The 17,123-nt window shown below is 38.1% G+C and overlaps 1 long non-coding RNA gene across 3 annotated transcripts; it reads left to right on the top strand.

Moving 5' to 3' along the window:
* The first annotated feature begins 10,686 nt into the window (after positions 1–10,686).
* Positions 10,687–12,440, top strand: LOC124220577 (uncharacterized). 3 transcript variants are annotated; one of them, XR_006883617.2, is made up of 5 exons: positions 10,687–10,925; positions 11,142–11,384; positions 11,452–11,627; positions 11,831–11,941; positions 12,173–12,438. It is a non-coding gene; the product is annotated as an uncharacterized lncRNA (long non-coding RNA). The 3 variants fall into 3 exon arrangements; XR_011177261.1 differs by having other exon boundaries at positions 10,692–10,740; positions 10,844–10,925; positions 11,452–11,941; positions 12,173–12,440; XR_011177260.1 differs by having other exon boundaries at positions 11,452–11,941; positions 12,173–12,439.
* Positions 12,441–17,123: the final 4,683 nt, after the last annotated feature.

The following is a 17,123-nucleotide window of genomic DNA, read 5'->3' as shown; positions in this document are numbered from 1 at the left end:
CTGAAAGTTTCGTTTTCATCGGATATTTCTTTCCTTCCCAAAAAAATCCTCGAAAAAACCGATTTTTTGAAGCCTCTAAAGCAGGCTCCCCCCTTAATATCAGACGCGAATGTTTATGTGAACAGCATACACCGACTGATACGGAATAAACAAACTATGATTGCTCGTTTTCAAGTCCAAGTTAAAATGGCAGTCGTCAATTTGTCCCGCATAAATAGCCCTTTGCGCGTTGAGTTAACTATAATATGATACAGTGAGATATATTTTACGCCGTTAAAAGTCTCGTTAAATAGGTAATTATAAAATAAATTCACCCTTTTTTGTCGACAGTCTTTCTAGAAGTATGCGTCAGCAAAGTTGAAATCGTCGCATCGCCCAGACGTTAGGAAAAACTTTGAATTGAGAGACACGATTCCACGATTGATTTAACTATTTCATTAATTGATTTAACGCTTTTTTAAATTTCAATTTTGGGAAATTGAATCGGAGTGAATTGAAACGAACCGAATCGAATCACACTGATTTTAATTTAATTGGGAAATGCCTGTAATTGGCAAACACATTTTCACAATTCGTTAATGAACTTTTTAAACAAATCTGTGACATTTAAATTAACAAGACCCTCTTCTGCGTGCCCTTTTGTTACATGTTGTTACGCTGAATATATAAAAACCCCCCGGTCCCCTAATAGTGATCATGATTTATGGACGACCCCGTATATGAACGTTTAAAATGTTAAACAGCCACTCTCCGAACCCGGAGTGGCGTAGAAATTTGAGGATGAATAGAATGTGCGGTAAGATCAAAGATGTGTCGTCATAAAAACGTGACAGAACAAAAATTTAAACCGCGCAAGTAAATCTGATCGAATTTCATCCGATAAAAAAAAAACTATTTAACTGAAAAAAAACTTTGAAACACTCAATTTTGATCGTAAACGTTCTGTTATATTAAAAAACCCAAATAGTTCGTCGTATTACGATAAAAAATGGCGCATGCTACTCGTAACTGAGTTCCCTTCCAATAATCGTCTCGAACAGATTTTCTCTTGAGCTGGGCATTTGGTGCAAAAAATCTGAAGCATACATTCTTTATAATTTACAGATGATAAACTGTTACTTCGTTCAAAAATACATTGCTGTTAACGATTTGCGGAAAATCCAATCGAGCATAAAACGAGCTGTTCATCAGGACCGAACAAGCTGCGTGAATTTCCCACAAATAATATGATCCCTCTGACATTGTAATTAATAAAATGAGTTGCATACGAAAAATGTAGTGTTTCAAACGTTCACCCTGACCAATAAAAAAATAAAAACCTACTGGAAAATTCACTTGTTCGAAACAAGAATTGATTCAATTGAAATGTTCACGTGTCGGATGCGGGGAAATATCCTATGTCACATAGCTTAGTGCAGTAATATTCGTTAAGCCTTCCTCTTGCGGTTATCTTGTTTGTGATCCGAAATGAAATGCGAGTTCGATTCCATTCGAAAGTGACAATGACTGGTTATGCGGCTGTTTTTCTCAAGTAACTGTTGAAAAATTCGTATAAAATTGAAGTTATCCGGAAAGGGAAGGAATTACGAATATTACTCTACCAAAAATTGCACGAATGCAGGCGTACTTATCGTATGCAAAGTAGCCCACAGGACATTTTGATATACTGTATTATACAGGAAATTCCATGTGAAGACGACCAATGTCCGACCCTCACCATTTCTGATTTTGTTTAAAATTTTTTCTGCAATTATCCCAGCTCTGAAACGTTACTCTGAATTTTTTCAGATTTTTCATTCAACTGCTCACTTACTTATAAATATTTAAAGTGATTTTGAAAAGGACTTTTCCTTGAATACACAAAAATTCTCAGAAACTGTAATTTCTATTCCAAACATTCCAAGACCGGACCCATGATTTTCCTGGTCTCTGAAATTTCTGAAATTTTTTTGGTCAACTGCAACATTGTTTAAACGGTTTGAAAATTCTCGAAAAATTCTAAAAACTTCTATTTTTCACTTGAAATATTTCGAGACCCGTTCCAGTGTGTAGCGATTTTTGTCTTATTTTTTTTTTTGGCACTTTAAACTTTTTTTATCAACTTCATAATGAAAGCGATCTAGAAATGTTATAAATAAAATGTAGAGGTTTTGAGAATTTTTTGAAAATGTTCAAACCGTTCAAACAATATTTTAGTTGATGAAAAAAATTTAAAGTACTAAAAACAAACTGAAAAAAATTGGTTTACCAAGGGGGCTGGTCTCAAAATGCTTGGCAAAAAAATACAGTTTTTGAGAATCCGTCGATCATTTTAAGAAATGTCCTTTTCAAAATCACTCTCAATATTCGTAAATGAGTAACCAGTTGAATAAAAGATGGAAAAAAAGTTGAGGGTACTGTCTCAGAGTTGGGGTGATTGCAGAAAATTTTTGTGAATGTAATCAAAAATGTTGAAGGTCAGAAGTTCGTTGGGTTCGCACGGAATCCCCCATAGATATATATATATACCTCATTCGTAGACACAGCTAATGCAATGTTAAATAAGGAGCGAATGGGGCGGGCTTTTGGCTTCGTGTGGGAGTCGGGGGAGAAGGGGATATAAAAATGGGGAAAAGGGGAGGCTACATCGGTTCTTTGATCAATAATGAAACCACTCTTCGTCTCCACCCCTGCAATAGCATCAGCAACCCCCAAAGCCTAGCCGGACCCTTGCTGCACCTCGTCATATCTTGTCTTGCAGAGTTTTTAACCCTTATTTTAGGAGAGCATTCCGCTGATGAAGACTCGAGTCAAAGCGGAGTCTCAAGTTATAACAAGCCTTGCCCAGCCACCAGCCTCGCGCTGTGCCGCGGGCTAAACCGTCTCGAAAAATAATTTATTGCCACCCCTAGCTACGCGTCGCAAGAGGGTGCACAAAGCGCTACGGTACCTACACTTATTCAACCTTGATGTCGTTTTCTGCGACAATGTAACGCGTATTATCGGGCAAACGATGGTAAAGATCTATTTAAGTTACGTATGGTTAGATCAAAATCGATCGATGCAGACAAAATTTCGATCTAGTTAGGTCTGTGAATATTTTTTTTTTTTTTTTTTTTCTCCTTTGTTAGATTTTTCAATCAATATCTCGCTCCCAATTGGTCAAAATCAAGTTAGACGATCTGCAGTTTCACCAGAGTCTATTTTGTATTCATATAATCTAATTAGTTCTTCTTCACACTTTTTTTTTTTTTTTTTCTTTAACCACTTTCGGCCCAATAATGAAGCATTCTTCTTCATCTAACCTAATATATGAAGAGGTGTCTATCTGTTAAACATAGATTTTTTATTCTATATATTTCCTAACGCACTCTGCAGCACTCTTGACTTCGTTTAATTTGCAGCATCACCTTTTCCTCAAAGGAAAAAGACTTTCATAATCAGGAGTAAAATTAAAATATTGTCGCAAATCAACTTATATATGCAATATGCAATGTAATATATATATATATATATATATATATATATATGTATGGTGCGAAGAATATTGCTACGTGAATTGAACTCCATGAGGGAAACAACAAATATTGTAGTAAATTTAATCCTTTTAAAGTAGAATTTATCACATGAAATGATGACAACCTTTTTTTCTCAAAAAACGGTTTCTACGTTTTTGCTGTGGATTACAAGAATATTCCCGACAGCCACAAAAATAAATTTTTTATCAAAACAGTACTCTTTGAATATGAATAATAATATAAATCACTTGTATAATTTATAGTTGTGAATGTATGCCACTGATAGCGATAGTGAGTGATCACTTTCCAATCATTAATTAGCGTTTTCACAAAAATGTCCACTTTCTGAAAATGGTCGATTGAACTGTCGATACAGTTTCCAATATTTGACGTGCCTATCGCAAATAAAACGTTATTTGTCGTGAAGAAAATCCAGGTAGAGCAGGTTAGTTGTATTCTATGAAATTATATTTCTAAAAGCTCGCGTCCACGCGTACATTATAAGACTGACATTATAGACTCATTGTCGGTAAATCATAAAACAGATCAAAGGACATATGACAATGCGACAAAGATCAAAGTCGAACGAGTGTTAGCTAAAACCTTTATTTTTCAACTTCTCATACCATACAATTACATACTGTCTTGAACTACTCGAATACTGCAGATTTATGAATCAGGTATGTTATGTCTGATTTAGCCATTATTACAGCTAAATTACTGAAATCAAAAATAACGTGATTCAACTGCAATTGTACTTTTATCTATTAGATATTATTACAAAATCATATAAATTATAATAAAAGTTCAAGTTATAGCGATGCAACATTTGTTCAAAAATGATAATCTTTTACTAGAAAGCACGCAATTTATCTACAGAATGAAAATACTTAGTTTCCGATTCTGTCTAATTCTCGCAGCGAAAGTATAGCAGTATAACCAACGCTTATTTTGAGCTGAAAAATTAGACATGTTATCCGTGATTCAGCCGTGTACCTTTGTATACATTTCGTTGATACTTGTTTTATCCAATTCACAAGAATTCCGTCAACAGGGTTGACACGTAAAATCGGTATAAATATGTCCGAAGATCTCGTCAGCGAACGGATTCGTTCATTTACGAAAATCACAGACTTGGTGAATTTCAAACTTTTTAAATCGGTAAGGTTGGGTGCCTCGCTAAAACGATAATTACTAGCAAAACTTACAGATACTTTCAGAATTCCGTACCGGTCACGTTATCGATCGAACAACGATTATAATGAAAACTAATCCCAAGCCCGACAATAAATAAATCTATTCTTGCTAATTAATTCCATGTGAGCATAGTAAAAAAAAAAAGTCAAGAGTGAAAAAATAAAATTGAAAGTGTCAAATTTGAATACCGGATCCATATTTGCCACCGTACATAACTTGATCGTCCAAACGCCTCGTCAGCTGTTCCTGAACTTGCGGACCTTCGTAAAGGCTAACGCTGAGCCATCCCTTAATAATTCTTTTGCATCTCCACCTTGCCGAACTTTTCGACCCTCCCTCAGGAGATCCGACGGCATCACATCCGCGGAGGAAGACTGAGAGCTACAGGGAACGCAAAGTACCAGAATCCGGAATAATGGTTAACAAGCTGACTTAAAAGGGTCGGCCGCCATTTTGAGTCAATACTTGAAAGTCTTTGCTCATTAAGAGAATATTTCACGTATTTTTTCCCTCTTCTTTCTCCACGGCTCTTATTATTGCCTTGCCTCTGTCCGTTTTTTCCTCCACCCAACGTTTCATTTTTTTTTTTTTTGTTTTTTTATTTTTATTTTTTTCTCTTCACCTCTTTTCGGATGATACGAGCGTTGCGCTGGCTGCACCGCAGCGTCGCGGGCCCTCGGGTGCAAAGGGGATTGTCGGATGGCGTGGTAGGGGTTGGGGGTGGAGGAACGGGGGATTTACGGTGGCGCAGGATGCACAAGATGGTAGTTATTTACCCAGCAGTCGGCACTTCACCCACCATTGCAAATCCTGCCGAGGGGTCGGACGGGGAATTTTCTCCTAAGCCCCAACCCCAGGCCCGGCCCACACCCTCGTCGAACCCCATCAAGCCGACCCTCGACCTAACGCCCCCCCCCCCCCCCCCCCCCCCCCCCACTCCCCCGGTAATCACCATCCCATTTCGTGGCGTTTTTCCTAATTCCTTCCAATTCCGTTCTTAGCATTTCAATTTATGCACGAACCAATTCGTTACACTGACGAATTATTATCAACTCCCCAGCATCTCGGACAAATTTCAACGCGCGTATCTCCGTGATCGAAGGTGAAAATAATTTTTTAGATGTTATTATACAAATTGTACGAGCAGTACGTTACTGTTTTAGGGTGTCTTATTTCAAGCTCAACTTAAGTTTCACTGTATATCGTATTGTGTATATGTACACTACGGTGGTCCTCATTTAGAATGTTGACGAATTTATTCCGGATCACCCCACCAAATCAACTATAAATAATTGAAAAACAATTCACAATTTTTTTCAGATTTTTATATCAACTGTAACCCGTGCCTGTAAGAGGATGGATTTCCCAATTTAAAATACACGTGTTTCGGACACGTTCTTAGTATATATTTTACTGTAAGAGTAATAATGTTCGAAAAAATCCATGAATGTGAGGTTCTAGCGAGCATTAGTGCTACTATTTGAGAAAAAATTCACATCATCATACCAGGTAATATAGACAGTCGCATTTCTTATAAATAAAAGGAAAAAGTCAAATTTCTAGGGTGTGCAATTCGTCGAGATTGATTGGTATGAGGATGTGAATTTTTTCTCAGATATTAGCACCAATACTCACTAAATCTTCGCAATTACAGATTGATTCGAACATCGTCACTCTTACAATAAAATATATGCTGAGAATGTATCTGAAACAAGTGTATTTTAAATGGTGATGTCCATCCATTTACAGGCACGGGTTAGAATTGATATAAAAATCTGAAGGAATTAGGAAATTGTTTTTGAATTATTTATGGTTGATTTGGGGGGTGGTCTGGAAAAAAATCGTCAACACCCTAAGTAAGGATCACCCTAATGTACATCCAGTATTCTTACATCTTTCATCTACGAGTATAAATGGTGATGTGCATAAAAATGATATGGTGTACCATTTGAAAACCTCATGAGCTACAGGATGAATCGTTAGCTATGTGTTGAAAATCGAAAATATTTTTGAGTACCATAAGTAACAAATGAAACTACAAGTAACGCGAGGCGTGAAGAAGCTGCGAAATTAGAAACTTGTATCGTGGACAAGTTCTCAGTTCCATTCAACACTTTATATACACACGTGTAATTGTACATATCTGCTAAAAACAATCTGGGTAAATACAATGCCACTTGAAATTTTCCTGTTCTTCGTACAGACGAAAGAAACAGTATTTTCAGAAAAAGAAAAACAGGTTTCCGAAGACAAGTGGACTGTTATTCATACAAACATCCAGTAATGGTACCCATAAAAATAAGTATATAGTTTAGAATATTTCATGAAAAATTCAATACCGCGTCGATAGTTAAGTAAATGTGATTTTGAATACGGTACACGAACCGATACGTGAAAACAATTAGACAAGATCAGTTCATCTTGTTTTTTACTAGTGACAATTTCACAATCATTCATAACACTTCCTCCGTTCTTTTATTCCAACAACTTCTGTTAATCCATTGTGTACTGTTTTTGAAAAAAATCCATGTTCATCTTCGGATTTCTCTATTATCAATACCACGTTATTACAGGTTGATCCAATTAAGATATAGGATAATGAACGGAAGACCTATAATATAGCTATTGATGGGTTACCATTGTGTAATACTCATGGTATTTGCGCCTTGTATCTTATTCAATTTGCAAAAGCTTCTCTGATGTAGCTGTTTGTCTATATTTAAGATACAAGGCTGATTCATGAGATCAAATAGGACTATTGAACAACCAAAACAATTGACTACACGCACGAATTAGGTAATGTACAATCTTGTGAAAAATCACCCCAGAGTCGATGAAAAACAACTTGGCAAATTCGTGGAACCTTACGTTGTTTTGGTTGATTACAAAAATCAAAATTGTTAATACGAGGCGATTTTTATTGCGCAAAAAATTTGGAAATCGCTCAACACGATTCAGCTCTAGATTCGACCAGTTCTACATTAAATGACCCGAATTCAAAGGATGACATTTTCAAGTTTTGTTGGACAACGAAATTCACATTTTTGCAAATAATTCAAGAACAGTTTGCATGATTTCGCTCAAGCTTTCATCAGTTCTAAATCAGGAAGAACCGTATCGATCGAGCCCAAAATTATCGAAATCCGTCGATCCGTTCTCGTGATATCTTTTAGACGATAAATTGATTGCATACACAAGCAGGCGTCCATTCGAAAATGGTCAGAGGTAATTCTCTAGACTTTAAAACGTCGACATCTATTGAAATCTCAACCCCTCACACTGGAGATAATTGTAATGAAAAATGGTATTGTGCATTACATAATTGGCTAAGAATTGCTAAAAGTAGCCCACCATGGGTATTATTCTGACGAAAACAGTGTCCTACACTTACTGACTCGCTAAAAGGGTTACAATTACAATTGATTGACACAGAGTCCTTCTAGGGAGAGTCTCGCGGACTCGACTCCATGTGCTGCAGCCAGGTAAAGCACATGTCAACAGTAAAATGCATGTATACCTAGGGGCCATCCATAAATTACGTCACACGTTAATGGGGGGGGCTATCACCGTAATGTGACATAGTGTGACATGGGGCAGGGGGGGTCAAAAGCTTTGTGACGTCACGTGTTGAAATTTAAAATACTAAAACACGAAATTTATATGTGAATAAAAAATTTTTTAAATTTTCGAACTTAATCGATATTTTTATTAATAATTTAGCACTCTCGCTATGAGATTATCTCTCACGCAACAACATTTAACTTCTAAAGCGGCGTTGTAATGCAAGTGAGACACTCAAATTCACAAGAGTTTTGAATGGTAAGAGTTTAAATAGGTTTAAGTCGTCGGCTATATATTTGACTCTATGTTGATTTTATTAAAGATCATTTAATAAAAATAAGGAAAAAATTAAAATAACTGTTTTCTTTCGATTATTTTTAAATACATGCATAAGTTGCAAAAATTTGTGACGTCACATCAGGGGGGAGGGGGTTGTAAAAATGTGACAACCTGTGTCAAGGACGGGAGGAGGGGTTTAAAAGTTCTAAAATTCGTGTGACGTAATTTATGGATGACCCCTTACATGTATGTACCAATCAACTTACATTCAGTTGACTGAAGATATACCGAAAGGTTCTTTTGAAAAGACGTGCTCGTTGCGCGCGTGACTCAGTTTACTCAATTTTCATTGGCTGACATTCATTCTCCGAAACCTTAGAGCGTATACTACTTGGAGCTACCCATCTCGTCCACCTCGCGAAAAATGCGACCAAAGTGATGAGAGAGAGGTATATATATATATTAGGGTTGCTCCATCTCTTTCACTCTGCATTTGATTGGCTGAGAGGAAACGTATCAGCCAATCAGGTGTGGAGCGAGAGAGAGAGAGAGAGAAAGAGAGAGATTATACCAACATATACTTCTCTCTCTCACTCTTCCACTACACTTCCGGTACATGCAAAGCCTCCTCCAGTAGTATATGCTCGAAGTCCCAGTCTGAAACAAGCCTTCGCCACATTAACAAATTCCTTAGAATTGACTGCTTGACAACTGACACTCAAGTGACTTATAGAGATAGACATCTCTGCCAATAATCTCTATATGTGTGGTCTGTGCATCGAGCTGAAGCCGTAATTAGAAAGAGAGAGCACAGCTGGAACCCGTCGTCTCTGTTGTACGATCGAAAGAGTGGGCAGCAACCGCCAGTCAGGGAAAGCACCGAGGCAAACGAGGAGGTATACTTGTATGAGTCTATATGCTTCCCCCGCCAAGTTACCGATTAGAGTGAAAAGTCCGACTCCAGCTGCTGCTCTCTTTCGTAGACACGAACTTGTAGGACCGCTACTTGTAAAAATGATCTTATAGGATCACCACTTGTAGAAACGAACTTGTAGAACTGCTCACTTGTAGGACTGATACTCGTAGAAACGATACCCTCTCGGTTGCAGACGTGTATGTAAGGACCTAGCCACTGAAGCCGAGAGCGAAGAACAAGGCTAGTCCCACAGTGGTCCACTCTCTGTCGCAAGTTCAAAAGAGTGTCGGTCAGCTGCCAGGCACGAAAAAGGATTCGTCAATTCGTCATGTTAGGTGTCCGCAGTGCCCTACTAGTGGCCACGAGCTGAAACTTTAAAAAGAGCTGGAACTCTGATTCAAATTCGATTCAAACGTGAAATAAATAATTGATATGCTATAATAATATGGACGCAACTCGTAAGAAACGAATAAGGCATTGTAGTTTACCTGATTGTGCAGTTGAGTTTACAAATAATAGTATTTCCCACACATATTGGAGAACGTTAATTATCCATTACACGTTTCAATGAAATTCGAATCCGAGTTTCAGCCCTTTTCAAAGTTTTGGCTCGCAGCCACAAGTAGAGCGCTGCAAACATCTAACGTAACCAGAGGCCACGGTCTCACATACAGGTCTTGCAACGAACTGAAATTTGAGTGGTGGGGGTAGCCGCGTTGTTGTCCAAATTTTTTTTGCCACTACTGGCCACTACATGGTGCTGTCAGTTATTCATAGACCACGGTTTTATAGACAGGTCTGGGCACTCCAAGCCCCTTCCTATATAACGCAGCGTGACCGTCTTGAAGCCTGTGTTTCTCAATTTGTGCACCAAAGACCGGAGCGCAGCAATCTCCGAGGCCGGTGTATGCGTACTAATTAGGCCTCTCCCTCACTAGCGCTGGCGGCGAAAATTCACAACATCGGCTTCATTTTCGAACACGGTTTTACAGCCGGAGTTCCCAGACCTGTCTTTAAGACTGTGTCATAGACATATGAGTGACATTACAACGTAAGGTTATCTGTGTATGAGTATCAAAAAGATTGGTTAGGGTTCCGCCAAATGATAATAATAAGCTTATGAATAACTCGCCGCTCTTGTGGCCATAAGTTGTACTTTTGTTCCGGACGTGAACTGACCACTCCTCACCACGTTCGTTGCAAGACCTGTATGTAGGACCAGCCCCCTGACCACTGATATATATGTACACTGGATTGGATTAAGCGTGGTGCCGTCACGCCAATTGAACGGTAGCCATTTTGTACAGATTCTTGTCACTTCAGATATATATATATATATATATACACGTGATATATGCATGTGTATATAATCGATTGCGACGGAAAATTACAGTAACAATTATTGAGGTAACAATGAGTACCTGCGTTTTTTGCAAAACAAAGCAATCAAAATATCGTGGGCGATCATTTCACAAGTGAGTATACAACGCTGAAGCGTTCTGCAAATGATAACTTGCAGAGGTTATGTCAGCATACGAAGTATTTACTAATTATATTTAACGAGTATTATAACGTACGAATCTTGTCAGTAAAAATTCACAATATTTGAATTATGAACCGATCTTATTATAATTGAAATTGAAAACTCGGGTATTATTGACTGAGGGATTAAATTATAATTCGATATGTAGATTTCCCGTGAAAGATGTGTTGCGCGTTTAGCATTGGTTAGAAGAAATGAAGAGGAAGGACTGGAAGCCAAACCGAAATAGCACATTGTGTTCAGCTCATTTTACAAATGATTGCTTTGATAGGACAGGATTCCTAATTACATTGAAAAAGAACAGTGTACCAACTATATTTGACAACCCAAAATCAGAGTGTTCATCTTGTCACCGATTAAAGGAATATGGACGTGGCTATTCATTCTTCAAGTAAGTACCGTTACTCAATGCAACATAACGTGTGAATTAATAAATTTAAACTTTGCTTGTTATGTAGGTTCCCATTGGATGAACCTGATATTATGAAGCAATGGATCGCAAATATAAACATTGGACCGTGGTCTCCATCAAGTGATAGCTTTCTGTGTTCCGACCACTTTGAACTCTCTTGCTTTCAGAAGAAAAGTAAAAATTATATAACTTTACGAAAAGGCAGTATCCCAACGTTATTTGGTGAGATCTGAAACTATTAATCCCTATTAGGTCAGAGAAAACTCAGTGTGCATAAAGACACGTTGATGTGATGCACTATTGCGTCAATGCCGTCAAAGCGGTTAATTACCTACAGATTATAAAGTGCTCTGTTACAGAAAAATCGTGTGTGACACATTTCTGTGTATTTCCATTGTCGTTATTTATTAGTAACTTATCTGTAGGTGAAAACTTGCAGCAGACCGAATTTCAGGATGAATCCGATGGGCCCACCACAGTGAATGTAACCAAATTACATGATCACCTACACATTTGTACCTGATTTGCATGCTCAGGTATGTACATCTTTTTTATTTTCTTTTGATTGTGCTTGTAACTTTTTCTTCATGTGAATGGATTGTGGATTGATACTACTAATTATATTACGGTTGTGGTTTATCGCACGCAACTCTATAAAAATGCCTTAACGTTTGCAAGGAATGTTTTATTCTCCATATTTTTGAATAAAGTTTTTACTCACCCAATTCGATATAATTTAATTCAAAACTTTTTTCACATGTCTTAAGCTCCACTTTGATGATCAATGGATGGTAAATGGATTCCCTAACGGTTGAATTAGTGTTATACAAATTTTTGAATAATCCGTATGGAATTCAGCCCACCATAGGATAGAGGATAATGGACGGAAACTTCTTAGAATTGAGGACTTCTTTTGAACATGAAGAAAAATCACGCTTAAATACAAGTTTTTCGTCATATTATTTAATGATCTTTTACATCATATAATTGTAAATAATAACATACCTTCGAAAAAATGATTTGTTCTTCATTTAATGTATCAAACATTATTTTACTCGTCAAAAACTTTTTTGTGTGACGAATATATCGTTAGACCTAAATAGCATATATTACGCAGTTCAAATCTAGCGCGCATTTTGTGACAACTTTCTGTACAAGATGGCGGAAATTAAATTGTTCAATTGGACGCACGAGCTTACACGTAGAGTATACGGTAATATCCAATCCAGTGTATATATATATCAGTGCCCCTGACACGCTGCTAACAGTGGTTCGCAAAATGTCCCTCGATTCTGCCGCCAATTTCCACCACTAGTGGCGCTAGTAGTTGTCTGATAAGCTTGCGCGCGGTCAGCGAGGGCAGCGAGCGTGTCAGAAGTCAACTAGCGTCACGTAGAGGAACTAAAAAACTGGGACAAAACGCGTACAATTTTTTAGTATACGAGCAGTGGTGAGTGTCAGGGGGATGTGTAAGACCGTGGCAGAGGCAAGCGAGGAGCCATACTTATATAAGCTGTATACTTGTATAAGCCCATACTCATGAAGTAGAAGAGGTAGGAGGAGACAAAACTGTAGGAACAAAAACGGAGCCAGAGTATAGGTAGTGCTGTTAACAGTGCGGAACCGTTTACTTTCAGTTGACTATAGTTGTTACACTTACGCGTACTGTACCTATCTCGGGGCAGCATGACTGCACTAAAGAACGTTGTATCGTAGTTGGGTGATATTATATGCAGTGTTGATGAATGAAACTTTTTGTTGATAAAATAATTACAGTGGTTAAAACGTTCGTGATTGCCCGATGCTATTCATATCAAATGAAAAAGCTAAGCCTTTACGAAAGCAATCTAGACTCACCTTAGCATATAAATATAAAGTAAAGCATATTGCGAACTTAAATAACTTATACTTTTGTCACAAGTATATTTTATATAAGTATGTTTTTATTTGTCGACAGTAAATTATATTAATTTTTCTAATGAACACAAATTTATTTTCATTGGCTCTTGAGCCACAACCCACAGAGTCTCACCAAAAAAAGGAAATCCATATTACAGCTAGCTCCTAATTCACGTTGATACCGGTTGCATGTTACAAAAAGTATAATAAATTTTACGATATTCATGGATGAAGTTGCATGTTTCGTAGAAGGAAACTTTTTTTTACAATCACCGGAAAAATGGGTAAATAAAAGTCGATATATTTGTTGAATTATAATATCATACGTAATACAGTTGCGTTCTATATACTACCTTCTTCTGTAAATTTTCTGTAAGCAGGTTCTGTATTGCAAATTAAATCGATTCGAATGTTTCCGCTAGCCGGGAAATATCGGTTCCACACTGTTAAAATCGCCACCTCTTCTCTCGAAAAATGGGACCTCACTTTCTGTTAGTGAAATATGGGGGAGATTTGTCTCCTCCATACCTATCTATGTGATTCCCCCGCCAAGTCACTGAATAGAATGAGAGGGCGTACAGGTACCGCCAGTAGCTATTTTTTTCTCTCTCTTGTCAAGGCTTCAGCTCGATGCACAGAGCTCGCAGACCATCTCTATAAAGCTGGGTTTACATACGTGCGGCGGCATTGAGCGGTGGAGCAGTAACTGATCAAAAGTCATAAAAGATAGTGAACCCAGCTTTATAATTTGAATGCCCAAACGGGCCGGAAAATAATGCTGTTCATGAGTACCAAAATTTGAAAATGGTCTTAATGTGCAATGTTAAAGGATGCCAAAGAATTTCGAGTCACGGTAAACGGCACTCCAGCTTCCGATTACCAAAGGATACTGAAACGTTAGTTCTTTGCTGAAACGAAGCAATATTCCGTAGCCGTCTTAACGTCTAATGAACCCTCGAAGATTAGCCTAGAGTGTCCTAGCTCCACGTGACCAAACTGATAGGGGTTATAGAGAAGATCAAACTGAGTAAATTAACCCAAAAAACATGTCGTCTCCGAAGTCGCGTTCGCGAGATACGACCGGTTAAAGAAGTCCCGCTAAGCGCCGGCATGTAGGCAACCGAGCATACAGCAGCCACTGGTTAGCGGTCTTGTTGATGCGCACTCATTGCGTGCTTGACTATTGATGCAAAACAAAATGGTTTCAAATTCACGAATTTCAAACGAAAACACTCTTGACATTGAATTTCCCCCAAACACAACACGAGGACGTGCGATGGAAATAGCCTTATCATTCATTCACGTTGAGCTGTGTAATCGCTCTCATTCTGTTTTGCATCGTTCTCGTTTAGTATTCTGAGTGGTATATTGCTTCTTTTTTTGTTGACTAGCATGCCGCGATTGACGTTCAATGAACAAGCTGACATGCAACTTGCATACGAAGCTGCAGAAAGAAATTCGCTGTTAGCCCAACGGATTTATGAGCACCGCTTTCCTGATCGAGTACTTCCGCACTACCGTACGTTTACAGCAGTGCATCGGAGGTTCCGTGAGACAGGTTCGTTTTAGATATGTTTCAGGTCATTTTCCAAATCTGTCAAACAGTTTAAATACGAAACATTTTTCGAATTATTTATTATCATTAGGCCTCGCGTAAATCAAGGGAAAAGAGCTGCAGCATTTCGAAAACAACCAGTCAACGAGTTTCCGTGCAGCTGCATCTTCACTTGACATCAGCCGTTCAACGATTTTTCGAGTTTCGCACGACGATGGGAAAAATCCATTCCAACGGCAGAAAGTTCATGGTCTCTTTCCTGAGGATTAATCTGCTCGGGTCGATTTGTGTTGGTGGTTGTTGGAACGCGACGCGAATGACCCAGAGTTCCTCAACAAAGTTGTTCTCTGATGAGTTCTCATTTACGCGAGAGGGGATATTTAATTCACGTAACAGTCATGTCTGGGTTCAAGTGAACCCTCATGCTACTTTCAAACATGCACATCAGGTAAAATTCAGTGTGAACGCGTAGGCAGGGATTCTTGACAACCAGCTAATTGGAGTTTGTTTCTTACCGTCACGCTTGAATGACCGAATGTACCTAATTCGTCTGAAAGAAGTCCTACCGGAATTCTTGGAGAATGTTGCACTTGGTATCAAGCGCCAAATGTGGATAATAAAATTTGATATCGAAAACACTGTTGTAGGGAATTCTTAAACTCGAAAACGTTCTCCATTTTCATCACGCAGCTTCGTTATTGTATTTGGCGCAAATTCAATGTGCGTTTCGAGCGATCAACAAGACCACTAATCACTGCCTGCTGTATACTCGGTTGCCTACATGCCGGCGCTTAGCGGGACTTTTTTAACCGGTCGTATCTCGCGAACGCGACTTCGGAGACTACGTATTCTTTGGGTGTATTTACTCAGTTTGATATTTTCTACAACCCCTGTTAGTTTGGTCACTTGGAGCTGGGACACCCTGCATAACCATTTCTGTGTTAAAAGTAAAAATAAATGATGTAGCTAATTCATAATTATATATTTATTCTCAAAGTTAGGAATCGTTATTTGCTTCACGTATTCAATTACTATAGTATAAATATCAGTGCACGCTATCTACAAGTTGTATACATCTTTTGTTTACAGGAGTGATAAATGGTTGAAATTCGTTGAACAAAACAATGATTTTTGTCATATTCGAATTTGTACAGACCATTTTGACAATAACCTGATTATAAAGAAATTCCCAAGGCCGTTGTTAGTATGAAATGCTGTACTAACCATTCGTAAGCTTCCTGAGGCAAAATAGTCCCTAAAATCACACAGCCAGAAATCTGTTGAAGGTATATAAATATTGGTTTCTATACCTTGATCGATATATTTTTCGTAATTTCATGTGTCAATGTGGAATTTCGAATTACAAATAAACATACAGGGTCGGGTTTGCTAAAAATAGCAGAACAGAACAGAGTATCACCCGCTCAAACACAGACAATCAATATTCATTCCAATAATGTATCTCAGATAGTGATCTCAGGTGAGGACGAAAAAGTAATTGTAAATATTATCAATGACCCAAGAAACCCAGTAGTTACACATCAGAACGTACAAAAATCAAATCAAACCTTAGCTACAAAGTAAGCATGTTTCATTCTGCTACTGGTATCAATCCAACTAATTGTACATAATAAATTTAAGTTGACATTAATTATTGATCAATACATAATAATTGACATTGTGATATTTGATTAATAATAATTACATCTAAGATTGGATACCGTAATATTATTATAATATCTGGTAACGGTGTGCTGAATACCATAAAAATATTTCTTGCCTATTTGGAATAAAAATTAATTTTTCAATAATGAAATATTTTGGCTTCATCTTCCAACGCACACTCCTCTCAATTCACCGTGTCTGATTGTGAGTTTGAAATTGGCGCTAAGGATTGGCCGTTTAAAAGGCTGAATTGAAAGAGGCGCTGAACGCCGTGAACATCATTGTCAACACAAAATCACATTGCGGCCTTATGGCAGCCCCCTGACACTCACCACTGCTCGTATACTAAAAAATTGTACGCGTTTTGTTCCCGTTTTTTAGTTCTTCCACGTGGTGCTAGTAGACTTTAGACACGTTCGCTGCCCTCGCTGACCGCGCGCAAGCTTGACAGACAACTACTAGCGCCACTAGTGGTGGAAATTGGCGGCAGAATCGAGGGACATTTTGCGAACCACTGTTAGCAGCATGTGTCAGGGGGCTCAGCGTTCACTCTATCTAATTCTCTTTGCATAAACCATGACATAAAACCTTTTTGCATT

The sequence above is a fragment of the Neodiprion pinetum genome, chromosome 5 (genome assembly GCF_021155775.2).
Source record: "Neodiprion pinetum isolate iyNeoPine1 chromosome 5, iyNeoPine1.2, whole genome shotgun sequence".
Classification (NCBI taxonomy): domain Eukaryota; kingdom Metazoa; phylum Arthropoda; class Insecta; order Hymenoptera; family Diprionidae; genus Neodiprion; species Neodiprion pinetum.
This window is presented reverse-complemented; position numbering and strand designations above follow the sequence as displayed.